At 41.5% G+C, this 13,667-nt stretch overlaps 1 long non-coding RNA gene across 1 annotated transcript; it reads left to right on the forward strand.

The window, feature by feature from the left end:
- The first annotated feature begins 485 nt into the window (after positions 1 to 485).
- Positions 486 to 6,426, forward strand: LOC148044857 (uncharacterized). Its single transcript, XR_015696868.1, has 3 exons — positions 486 to 1,112; positions 1,583 to 1,657; positions 6,016 to 6,426. It is a non-coding gene; the product is annotated as an uncharacterized LOC148044857 (long non-coding RNA).
- The last annotated feature ends 7,241 nt before the right edge of the window (positions 6,427 to 13,667 follow it).

Genomic DNA, 13,667 nt, shown 5'->3' on the forward strand with positions numbered 1-13,667 from the left:
AAAAGCTCCAGTCTTAAGGCACACCATCATGTTCATAATATTATGCTTTAGCAGGTCTAAACAAAATATCTTTGTCTTAAGGGCCTTTATTCTAATTTGGCCCTGCTGCACCTTATTTTTAAAAAGTCATTTCCATATATTTTAATTCTATGCCTGAGGTCTTTCCTCTTGGGCTGCCTTTAGCCCTAGCATGCCTTGGGGAAATGAAATAATATACAAGATAGCTCTCCTTCTAGCCTTCTGATTGGCTGGTGGTTTAGAAGCCAGCTGTGCCCGGTTCTGATTGGTTGCCCTCACCTTCCCTTTCCAAATCCTCACAACTTTTGCACTTTGAAACATATTTGCCGTTGCCTTAAAAATGGATGAGGTCCATAAATGTGCTGAAAAAAATATGCGTGTTTCCAGACAGGTGAACCTTGGAAACCAGCATTATGGAAGCTGTGCCTCATCCTAGATCTTAGCAAGGGCCGCTACTGCTGCCTGTGGTGTTTAGGAGAGATTAGAAGAAAGCCATGGGATCAGTGTGGAGTACTCAGTCAGTGCATTATCTGCCCTCTCCTGATCCAGGCTTCAGATTATCATCTCACCCAAAGCCAAGCCAGCAGTCCGACATAAAGCTGTAGCATTTGTTAAAGCAGGCAGCCCTTTTCTCTTTGGGGCATCGATCACGCTGGACTCTGGAGATAAACAGGAGAGGAGGTGCATCGGGCAGGCAATGCTGTAGCAGAGTCTCCAAGCAACAGCGGCAAGAGCAGTTAGCTCCTCTGGAAAGGGAATGGGGGAATGGCAGATGAAAGAAGCAGCATTCAGAAGAAGCCAGTAAATCACCACCTCCTTTTTTTTCCGCCCTCGGAATCTGGGAGCTACACAATTGCATCCCGTGGCTCGGATCCACCACCTTTTGTCTGGCTCCCTCCTTGAACACACACCCAGCCCCATTGTTGCACGGCAGAGCGGATCATTTGCAGCCAGCCGAGGAGAGCATCCTACCTAATTGCCCAGGGGAGGCTTGGAAACGCTGAGAATGGGAAGGGACCTCCGGTGTTCCCAACGCGGGATCTGAAGGAGGAGATCTTTGGATGCAAGTGGCCAAAGTTCAGGAGCAAGCAAAGGTAAGCGAAAGGCTCGAACGTTCATTAAAGACCTCTTGTCGGGCTTCCTCTTTGGGGGTGGGGTGTCTGTGTATTATTTTTGTTTGTCCGATTTGTGCAGGTCAAAGGGCCTTCGGAGATACTTCCAAATTCATCTTTCCTATTTAACTCAGTTACGTGGGCAGAACCAAACTTAAAGGGAAATGAAAGGAGGGATCTGCAATCCAGATGGATCCTTCCTGTCCAAAAGCTGTGCATTTTTAGATGCTGTTTGCTAGGAAGCAACCGTGAGAAAGGGACATCACCATAATTTCCTGGATGTGGGTTTTCCTAGCAGACTGAATGGACCATTGTCAGAAGCAGCCTGGCTGTTCTCATACCAATTATGCCATAACCTCACCCCATGTAATTGAAAGGAGGGTATGTTGGCAGTGCAGTATATGTAAACATTTGCTATTTTTTTGTGCTTATTCTCATTTAACTTTTTAAAGGGGCGGTGCAATGGTAGGCTGGAGAAGAAGGACGCACAGTCTCCAAATAGATGACTGTACAAGCTTCCCAGAATGGTATGGTTGGAGCACCATCAGGAAATCCACTATCCTGAAGCAGCAGATAGATTCCATGCCTATTTTTTGTACCTGCTTAATTACATGTGATTACTTAGAGTTTGCTGATATTTACAATGAATAAAAACAAAGATGCACATTAAAAATGCTGACTAATGGTGTTTAAAAATTAAAGTGTGCAATCTAGGAATGGCCTTTTCAGTGGTAGCCACTTGGCTCTGGAATGAACCTCTGGAATCCTCTGCTTGGAAGGAGTAATCTTGCAATGTTTCTCAACCCTGGCAGCTTAAAGATGTGTAGCCTTCAGGTCCCAGAATTCCCCAGCGAGCATGCCAAGTTGAAGCCCACATATCGTCAAGTTGGCAAGGTCGAGAAATATTGATCCAGGGCATCAAGTCCAACCACCTACTTTTGCAGGAATCCACATTAAAACATTGACCAAATAGATAGTCACTTGGCTTCAGTAGAATGCCTCTAATAAAAGGGATCCCACTACCTATCTTGATTCTTGTTTCCATGGTCAAAACTGCTCTGATATTTTGAATTTTTGTGTAGTATTGTACCATAATCTTCTTGTAACTTAAATCCATTATTTTGTCCTGGAATGATGAAGAACAGGTCTTGACCTTCTAGGTGGCATCCTTCCAGGTGCTTGAAGATTGCTAGCGTATTCCCATCTTTTTTATTTTTATTTATTTATTAAATTTATATGCCACTCATCTCCCCAATAAAGTGACTCTGGATGGCTTACCGTCCAGAGCTGTAAAGATCTACCCCCCTCCCCCCCAGTCAGGCATACCCAACAGTTCTGGCAATTTCTCTTGAGAGAACATCTTTTCCAGATCGTTCTTATTGCTCTACCCCAAACCTGTTCTGATTTCTCTGATATTTTTTTTAAAAAAAGTAGGCTGCCCAGAACTGGAGTGCTCAAAGGGGGAGTGGGGGGTCTGTGCAAAGCAATTATATTTCTAATGTTTGGAAATTATATTTTTGTTGATGCCGCCTCCAATTGTATTTACCTTTTTTTTTTTTTTTGCAACTGCCTCATATTGCCAGCTCACATTCAGTTTGCAATCGATTCTGGTTTTGACAAATCTCATTATAAGCCAAGCCTTGTGTACCTGTGCATCTGATATTTGTTCCCTAAATGGGGAAAAAAAACCCACCTTGTCTCTGATACATTTCATTCGCTTTCAGACCATTTCCCATATGTATCATAGAATAAAGGCATTTTTTGTTCTATTAAACATTTTAATATGTTGATATCATCTCTTATATTTCTATCCTTCAGTGAAACTTTTACTCAGTGCCTGCTGTTTATGCTTCCTCGGTTTCATTTTCAACAACTAATCTTAACCTTTATTTATTTTTTTAACTTACTCTGCTGTAAGCAATCCTGGGAATGGTTTGTTTTAAAGAAGAGAATGAGGGTTTTAAAAGTAAATAAATGGATATAACAGAGTAATCCAGAATGTCCTGCTTTTGTTCTCCTTGCCTTTCTGACTATTTCTATCTTTACTTTAGATTTCTTTAAACTGGACATGGGCATGCATCCTTTTAGGGAAAAAGTGCTGTTTAAAAAAAAGATGGAGCAGCATCAGTCTTTCTTATTTGTGCATCCTGGTGGCTTAAAGTAATATCTCTAATTCTCTATATTATTGAGAATATATTCTCTATATTATTGTTTTTATATACGATCTGTAGATAGAAGGAAGTGGGCTTGGGTACTAGATATGCAAGCTTAAATAAAAGCATTATCATGACTAAACCATAAAAAAGAAGATACTGTAGTCACAATAGCTTTAACAAAAAGAGAACTTCAAATCTGTATCAGGGCAGTCATTTCATTACAACAACTCAAAGACCAACCAAATGGTTGAATAGTAGTGAATAGTAAGAAAAGAGTGTTTTGTTGGCATTCAAGACATAACACTTTTAAATATAGTTGTGACAAGCTTCCAGACAGGAAAACTGTGCATTATCTCTGTAAAATTTATAGACTGCATTGCTAGTGTCATCCAATCATCTTATAAAAGTCTGTATCTGAGGCCTCAACAAAAAAGTGCACATTGGCTATATGTATTCAAATTAGGATATCATTTGAAGTGCAGAAATGATTTCAAGGGACATCTAAAATTCTCCTACAGGTTTCAGAAATAAAGAACCAAATTGTACTTGATCCTCACCCCACCCCCATTTTAAATATAAAATCAACTTGTTACTCAAAACTGTTTTCATAAACAACCATTTTCCAGTAGAAAAAGTTGGAACAAGATGAAGAGACAAACCAAACAACTATTATATTAATAAAGATGGAGATAATTGTACATCTATGCAGCTTTTTTTTTTTTTTGAATTTGGGACTAGATATGGGGTTTGAGCCCTAGAGGATAAGTTCCAAAAGTAGCTAGGGCCAGGCCCAAAATTGGATACAGAGAGATAATTTAAATCAAATGTCAATTCGTGAATAAGCTTTTTGGTGCTATTAAAATATGAAATTGCTTTTTCTTCAAAGGACTCATCCAGTAGCAGTTAGCAGTTAGACTTATAGGCTTTCAGCCCTCTCTAAGCGGTTTACAGAGTCAGCATATCGCCCCCACAGTCTGGGTCCTCATTTCACCTACCTCGGAAGGATGGAAGGCTGAGTTAACCTTGAGCCGGTGAGATTAGAACCGCTGAACTGCAAATAACAGTCAGCTGTAGTGGCCTTCAGTACTACACCGTAACCACTGCACCACCTCGGCTCCCTTAATCCAGTAGAATTAACCCATCGAGGACATTCTTCTTGGATGGTTTCTCAATTTTGGAAATGCTGGGGTGTTTGGCTCCTGTATTATGGAATAGTTTCTACCCACCCAGAGACCAGATTGATATCTATCCTGACAACTCCATGGAAATTGGTTTAAACTGAACTTTTTGGATAACATTTGGAGGATCATGGATTGGGATAGACTGTGGTTAATATAAATTCATTGTTTTGCAGTTTGTTTTATGAATTGTATATTTATGTTAATGTTAATGTTTTTATTGAATATGGTCAGTGGTGGGATTCAAATAATTTAACAACTGGTTCGCCCAGGGTCAGATGGGCTGTCATGGGAGGTGTGGCCCATCCCCGCCCTCCCGCTCTGCTGCACATGCGGGATGAGCCACCCCCAACGACCAACCTGACCATGAGTGAACCAGTTGTTAAATTACCTCCGCCCCCTCCGCTATCAAAGTGGATCCTGGGTGCTGCGCTGCAATGGAGAAACGAGAAACGGAGCAGCTGGCATGAGGGAAGAAGAAAGAGGGAAAGCAGCCTCCTTCCCTCGTGCTGGCCGCTCCATTTCCCGCTTCTATTGCAGCACATCGCCTAGGATCCACTTTGATAGCGGGGGTGGTGGTGTTATAATTTAACAATCGGTTCATCTGAACCAGCGCGAACCGACTGAATCCAACCACTGACTATGGCGATATGAAAACCTAGCAGTCTATATGCCCACTAAAATTCTCATATTTGTAACCTGAAATGATGCATCATTGGGCAAGATTTTTTTTCAACCAAGGTACCTCAAATGAGCTAACGCATCCAAAATCTGGGACACAAAAGACTCCCACAGAGTTGAAATTTTGCAAATGTTATAAAATATCCCCAAACATTTTCTATGGCCAACTTCTGTTGTTTGACTGTGCTATACAGATCAACAGGGGCTATTTTCAGGACAGACACACCTCTGAATATCTCCCTGAATTTTTAACAACTTTTCCAGTACATTAGATAGTATGCTGTTGTTGACCCGCGTTGAGGAATCTGGGAAGGAAATATCTCTGAAACAATAGCCCAAAAGGTCATGCATTCTCTTAGTAAACAGATAAGGTTGATGTCAGCCGTCCCTCATAAATGGAAGTCAGAGGGGAGAATCTCTGGAGACTAAATTTCTGGATAGCAGAAGTATCTTTGTTGTGGAAATAGACAATGGAATTTAGTTCAGTTTAAATAAGAGATCAAGATTTTCCCAGTCTTTGCAATGCAGCTAAGCTTAGATTATGAGCTTAATGTTCTTACAGGAGAGAGGAGCTTTTGAACAGTAACATGGATTGCTTTCACTTATTTCAGGTTGTAAGAAAGCCCATCAGTGGACTGTCATATCAACTTTCTCTTTTATCAGACACTCATTTTTTTTTTTACAAAAACATTCATTTTCTTTATATCATGAAAAATATTGAGAAAGTTGGGAAGTTGTTGTTGTTGTTGTTTTTTTAAAGAAGGCAATCATATTCTCTCACTTGTTCTTCCATATCGTCTGCTCACCATTCTGGAGAAGACAGAGAAGGGCTGAAATAAAACATCATTTTTTCCCCCTGTATGTACGCAGGAAGATCCCACGCCAGAGACGATGGAAACTGAGTGAAGGGAAAGCATAGTCTCTGGCTTCCTGTGATCTCAAAATTCATCCCCCCGGCCCTCCTGCCACGGATGCCTGAAGGCCTCAAGCTCCACAGCTCTTTGGAGGTATCTGCACCAAGAGATATGCCTGGAAAGAAGAAGCTCACAAGGCTGGTAGCTGACATTCTTCAAGAACTCCAACGAGCTTTGGCTTATTTCTTAATTGTCTACACTTTATTGTTAGGAGGCTTTATTTGTGCTGGACTGATATACCAGATCTTAGCTTCTGAGTAAGGGCTGTACCCAAAATATGTTGTGCTTAATGGGGACGACAATGAATTAATGAAGACAACGCATAGCCTTCTTTCCCATTTGTAATGAAAACAAGCACATCTGTAACTTGGGACGCTTCCAGATGGAAGTCCAGATCTTTGATGATCACCTGACACTGCAGCTGGACAGTTGCCATTCCGATGTTTCCCAGCACATCTGTGTGACTGTTATCATCTCTCCTCCAACAAGAGAAACCTGCTTAGGAGTGGTCATGTTTTGCTGCCAGGCGTTCCAATGGACATTCGGCGCTGTTAAGAATGTGGGGTGGGAGAGAGTTTCACATATCCTGCCTCTTGCACTTAGCCCCACGGTGACGTTTAAAGGATGTGGCGCTTTGCCACCATGGCCAGTAAAAATGTAAGGGATTCACCGTGATTTATTTTGTTTAAGGGGAGAAAGCAACAGGGAGTGATGGGAGGCAATCAGTTTCTGGTTAAGGCCTGCCATTCTCTGGGCTCAGGTGGCAGGGAGAGAGAGCAGCTTCGTTGCCTGTCAATTTCTCTGTGAGTGCTACAGGATGACAATCCATTCAGGCCCATCCTGACCATTTTCAAGTGGAATTGGAGGGGATGAAGGGGTGTAAACAAGGCCCTCTTGGACATTCCCAGAGGGGCCATGAATAACATGACGAAATAGAAGTAAATGATAAAGCCAGTTTACTCAACTGTTGTTCTGTTTCAGAACATTAGGGTGGTTTTAAGGCCAGGATATGCCCTGGACATCCAAATTGATGTCACCCCAGGTAGGCCTTTCTCTCTAATAACTAAACATTTGATTTCTAATGACAAGGAAATCCACCACATAACTGGACTAAAAATCTTGCCTCTGGGGAAAGGTTATAAGACATAATCTCGTTCCCTTTGCTGTCTCCTTTTCACTAACAGTTACATGGTACTGTTTAGAACAGTGTTTCTCAATCTTGACAGCTTGAAGATGTGTGGATAGCCAGCATGGAGAATTTGGGGAGTTAAGGTCCACACATCTACAAGCTACCAAGGTTGAGAAACACTGATTTAAAATCATTACTTAATTGGCAAGGTTCTTTTGATTGATTGATTGGATATTATTTGCTGCTTAACCCCAACAGATTCTGGGTAGATCATGGAGTTTTAGTAGTATACACAATGTTTGCAGTGCTGCACCCATCACTTTCCATGGCTGTTTGTAACAAGTTGACCCACTATTTTTTTTTTAAATTAATGGGCAACCTTTCTGGAAAAATGAAATTGACCAGGAGTGTCTATGGAGATGCATGTCAAAAAAAGGTCACAATGATAGCACAACCATGTGATGGATGCCTTGCCTCATTTTAACATACAGCCAACTCGAGTTGAGTACACTTCAGTTGAGAACTGGGCAAAAACCTCTTAGCGGGAATGTATTTTTGATAGCTGCTATAAAATTGTTGATGCCAGTGAATTCTGTATGACTTGTGTCATAAATTCTTTGGGCCAGAGCTCTCTCTAACTTATTTCTCTCCTGAGCTCACACAAATACATATCTATATATCTGAAAACACCCAAGAAGTTATTTCCCCTAGGTCAAGGGCTTGTGTCCAAATTAGTATTATCCACTAATTTGATCCAGTTGAAAAATATGTTGGCATAAATGTTGCTGCCCTTGTGGTCGATCTATAAGGAGTTCAGCAAACTAAAAGCTGCCTTTTGTTACTGCTGCCAGTTAAAGGAGGGATTATGTCCGCCCCATTAGGTAAAACTACTTTATTGAGATTGGCTATAATAGCAGATTCTTGCAAATCTGTGCCTTCTCCCCCTTTTTATACTCCCCCAGTGATTTAGAGAGGTGTATGCCTGAGCCACTTCCAAATGTTATCTCTTTCTGGACTTAAAAAAATGTTCTACCCCCTTTTAGCCTTGCTAACAGTTTCTGCATGTATATTTTTTTTGCAAAGGTCCTCTTCCTTACTCTCTACAATTGATAAATGACTGACTGGTTTCATTTCCCAGTCAGTCAGCTTGATTTGCCTGCTGAAAAACAACTAAGAGCCGAGGTGGCGCAGTGGTTAGAGTGCAGCATTGCAGGCTACTTCAGCTGACTGCAGTTCTGCAGTTCGGCTGTTCAAATCTCACCGGCTCAAGGTTGACTCAGCCTTCCATCCTTCCGAGGTGGGTAAAATGAGGACCCGGATTGTTGGGGGCAATATGCTGACTCTGTAAACCGCTTAGAGAGGGCTGAAAGCCCTATGAAGCGGTATATAAGTCTAACTGCTATTGCTATTGCTAACTACAAATCTCTCTTCTAATATGGAACTTTTAACAGACATTTGGAATAGCAGATTTAGTCATCTGCTAAATTCTGATTCACCAGTGACAGAACTAAGGCGGGGGGGGGGGGGAGAGCGAAGTAGAAGGAACTCTCCTTAGGCTCCTGCTCTTTCATCTATATTTAACACTGACCATCAGGTTACTTCAAAAAACTGATCTAGTTTTCCATGAAACCCATGTTCAAAATTATTTTGTCTGACAATAGAAGTTGCAGGCCACAGCAGGAGGGAGTGATTGATAACAAGCAAGTCCCCCCTTGTTTAGTGCAGTAGAAGGACAGTAGTGGCAGCAATGAGTGATAAAAGAGAACCCAGTTCTGATATTACAGCTGGCAACATCTGGAAATAGCCTAAGAATATATAAAATGAAGAAACATACTAAAGTTAGACTTCCAGAATTAGAATCGGCTTGCTGGTAACAACAGTCATCTCTGTGGCACTCGGTCATATCAGATACAAAATGAACAGGCAAAACAATGCACCAGCATCACTATGAGGGCACTTGTGCAGCTGAAGACCATTGCACATATAGTCCTAGGAACAGCAGCTCTACTGAACTCAACCCAGGAGTGTTGCACAGAGAGAGCCATAGTACTCTTGCACAAGTCCTCAGAGCAAATCAAAGTTTAAAAAAAAGTATGGCTGAGCAATCCCATGTTAACCAAAGCAACATAAAGCTTGTGATGCATTGAATAGTAACAGCGAACAACACACATTTGGCAGGGCCTGGCGTTGTTTTTCCCTTTGCAGGTCAGGGTTAGCTCCATCCTCTGACTGGGTCAGCAACCAAATAGGCAGTGAAGCGTGCCAGAGCATTTCCACAGCAGTGAAGGATGACTTCAGGCGGCCTTATTTACGGGCTGCGTGTGAGGCTGATTTCTGCACTAGTGGCTCGGAGTATTACCCAGCCGTCACTGAAGCAGATAGGATTATTGTCATTTTGGTAGAAAGACAGACGGCTGGATGGCTGTAGAGCAGTGCATGCAGTATGCTGGCTGGGAAAGTCTGGGAGTGGAAGTCCATGCGTCTTAATGTTGCCAAGGTGGAGGAACACTGCTCTGGAAGGAGCTATAAATTGCTATGGCAGCAATGTCAGGTAGATATGGAGGGGAAAGGTTGCTAAGAAGCGTTTATGCCCTGATTAGAGTTCAAAGCCATTCTTATTCAAGCTCATCTCCCAGTAAATACATGGATGGAACCCTTTCAGAATAGAATAACAGAGTTGGAAGGGACCTTGGAGGTCTTCTAGTCCAACCCCCTGCCTAGGCAGGACGCCCTAAACAACACTTCAGACAAATGAGTCCTATGAGTTGTTAGCCGCCCTGAGTCCCCTCAGGGAAAAGGACGGCCTATAAATAAACCCATTCAATTCAAATGGTTATCCAACATCTTCTTAAAAACTTCCAGTGTTGGAGCATCCACAACTTCTGGAGGCAAGTTGTTCCACTGATCAATTGTTCTAACTGTCAGGAAATTTCTTCTCAGTTCTAAGTTGCTTCTCTCCTTGATTATCCATTGCATCTTCTTGCCCTCAGTCACCAGAGAATAGTTTGACTCCCTCCCTCTTCTTGTGGCAGCCCCTGAGATACTGGAACACTGCTATCATGTCTCCCCTAGTCCTTCTTTTCATTAAACTAGACATACCCAGTTCCTGCAACTGTTCTTTATATGTTTTAGTCTCCAGACTCCTAATCCTCTTGGTTGCTCTTCTCTGCACTCTTTCTAGAATCTCCACATCTTTTTTACATCATGGCCACCAAAACTGAATGCAGTATTCCATGTGTGGCCTTACCAAGGCATTATAAAGTGGTATTAACACTTCACGGGATCTTGATTCTATTCCTCTGTTTATGCAGCCTAGAACTGTGTTGGCTTTTTTCGCAGTTGCTGCTCACTGCTGGCTCATATTTAAGTGATTGTCCACTAGGACTCCAAGATCCCTCTCACAGTTTCTACTATTGAGCGAGGAACCACCTATACTGTACCTGTGCATTTTGTTTTTCTTGCCTAAATGTAGAACCTTACTTTTTTCACCATTGTTCATATTGTTGGATAGTGTCCAATGTTCAAGCCCGTCAAGATCCTTCTGTGTCTTAAGCCTGTCTTCCAGAGTGTTGGCTTCAAATGCTCATTAAGTGTGATGCCCTTTAACTTTTTGAAATCAGAACAAGTTTGCTAGAAGCTGGTACCCTTTGTGAGTTTATGTTCTTTTGAGGAATCAGTAAAAATCTACATTCGCAGTCTGATTTCCCATGTTGCTTTTTCCTCCCCTCTGAAACAAACTAAGTTGCAGACACTACCCATGCAAGATGTCATATTGAGCTGATCATTATAGAAAAGCAAAAAAAGCAATGTCAAATTATTTCTTAGACCTGGTTACACCTACGAAATACCTCCAGTTGTAGAAAAGAGAGAAATACGGTCTTAAACATCCCTAATATGCGATTGACATGCTCCAGATACATAACAACCCCTTAATTTTTATGTCTGACTGAAATTCCTTTCAGTACGTAATCATAGAGGCGTTGAAACCTGTTTATATACGGTAATTTTCAGCAAATTCTCCAACTGTGTCTGTTATCCACCATATTTTCCAATCACTGTGCACATTGAGCAGCATTAGCAAAAATTGCCAGAAGTCATTTTATGCCGTTATTGAATCGTTTTAGGGTCTTTCCTTCAGGTCATGGTTATAAAAAAAATATCACATGGATAGTGCCTTATCCATAATGACTATGAAGCTCTTTTTAGGATTTTTCCTGTTTTGTTTGGTATATGGGAACCAGTCTAACTCTTTTGTATTCTATGAATTGGACACAGTGAGAACCTAGGTAAGAGAAGACTAGGAAATGACTAAGCCAATTTTTTTTTTTTAAAAAAAAGGAAGAAAAATTTACAAGTCAATTTTGTTGTCAAGAAAACAATGTAGGTGGCCATCGGCTCAATGTTAAAGTGACTTTATCCACAACATGCTTATTATTAATGCTCTGCAAAAACATTATGTTCAAATAAATAAGTTATGAAAAGGCAAATGGTAAATAGATATTGAATAGCCAAACTCCACCTCCTGATTTCCCCTAACCTTATCCACATCATGGACAACTGTGGTCACCAAAAGTAAGGGTCTACGCTTCTTTCTTAATATCTGTCTGCTGTCTTCTGTTTCCCCTGCCACCACAATAATTTGGACAAACTGGAGAGAAGTTTATTTATCTCAGTTTATAAAAGACTCTATTTATTTATCTGTCAGCATGGTAACCAGAAAAGGTTTTCTTGAATGAGTTTTAAAGATCTATATTAACTGGTAGATTACTCAATGGCAAAACACCAATTATTTGGATCGAGGTTTGAGAGGGAAAAGCCTTCATCCTGTACAAAATCACCAGCTAAAGGTTAGAAATGTAAGTTGAGGAGGTCTTGAATATCTCTAAAAATACACTGTGTCCCCTTGAGGGAACCGATGCTGTTTTAAAGACCAGAACTGTCTACCTACGTGCCGTGTTATGTACATTTATAAATAAAGTGCTAATACAAAGTTACTCAAGCCTTCGTTTTTTTTCCTCTCACCAAACCTCCCATATTCTGTAACAAAAATGCAACCCTCCAGCAGAAGGACTGGCTGTCCTGATGGTTCAATTGCTGCCGCTGGATGGTTTCAGAGCAGATGCTAGTACTATTTTAGAATTACTACTGGGAGACCGACCCTCTGTCTGCATGTACCTTCCCCCAAACAGTTTAGTGCATTCTTGAATCAGCCTGAAGCAAAGAAAGATACGCTGGCCCTGAATACCAGCTCCTGTAAAACAGCAGGAGCAGCTTATTATCTTGGCTGGGCTTCCCGGAGATACCTGTTGACTAATTATGGGAAAGAAATGTTATTCTCCTTATTCATTTATCCAGGTGTATTTCCATTTCCCTGCGCCAGAGTTCGTTATTATTTTAGGAGGGTGGGTACTAACTAATGCATCCCGTTTTGGTCACCACACTATAAAAAAAGGTGTTGAGACTCTAGAAATAGTACAGAAAAGAGCAACCAGGATGATAAGGGGAGACTAAAATATATGAAGAGCAGTTGCAGGAACTGGGCATGGCTAGTCTAGTGAAGAGAAGGACCAGGGGAGACATGATAGCAGTCTTCCAATATTTGAGTGGCTGCCACAGAGAGGAGGGGGTCAAGCTATTTCCCAAAGCCCCTGAAGGCCAGACAAGGAATAATGGATGGAAACTGACCAAGGAGAGATTCAACCAAAAATATAAGGAGAAATTTTTTGACAGTGAGAGCAATCAATCAATGGAACAGAAGTTGCTTTCGGAAGTTGTGAGAGCTTCATCACTGGAGGCTTTCAAGAAGAGACTGGACTGCCATTTGTCAGACATTGTGAAGGGTCTCCTGCTTGGGCAGGGGGTTGGACTGGATGATGTACAAGGTCCCTTCCAATGAGGTTAATCTGTATCTGTATCTACTAATATTTTAAGCAAGGACTATGTTCATAGTAAGGCCTGGCTTAATGTCTACGGAGATTCTCAGTCATGGTTGTCCCAAAGATGCTTTTTTAAAAGGCAGATGGACTTTGTTTTTTCTTGAAGACGGTTCACTTCTCATCCAAGAAGTTTCTTCAGTTCTGACTGAGTGGTGGAGAATGGAAGGATTTATATTCTTTGCAGTCATCTGGTCGTTAGTACTCTTTCTGAGAGTCATTGAGGCCAATTGGAGGTTTATCTGTGTCCCCAGGGTCACGTGGATGGTGCAAATGGCTGTTCACCAAGAAGGTTCCCCAGCCATTTGCACTATGCAGCTGACCTTCAGGGCTCAGGTGATCCTGAGGGCACAAATAAAACTCCAAATGGCCTCAACAACTCTCAGAAGAGAGCTTTAAGTAATAATGACTAGTTAACTGCAAAGAATATAAATCCTTCCATTCTCCACATTCTGTCAGAAGTGAAGAAGCTTCTTGGATGAGAAGTGAAACGTCTTCAAGGAAAAAACAAAGTCCATCTGCCTTTCCAAAAAGCACCTTTGGGAC

The sequence above is a fragment of the Thamnophis sirtalis genome, unplaced genomic scaffold, assembly GCF_051295495.1.
Source record: "Thamnophis sirtalis isolate CommonGarterSnake01/CBP01778 unplaced genomic scaffold, rThaSir2_p1.2 scaffold_6, whole genome shotgun sequence".
NCBI lineage: Eukaryota > Metazoa > Chordata > Lepidosauria > Squamata > Natricidae > Thamnophis > Thamnophis sirtalis.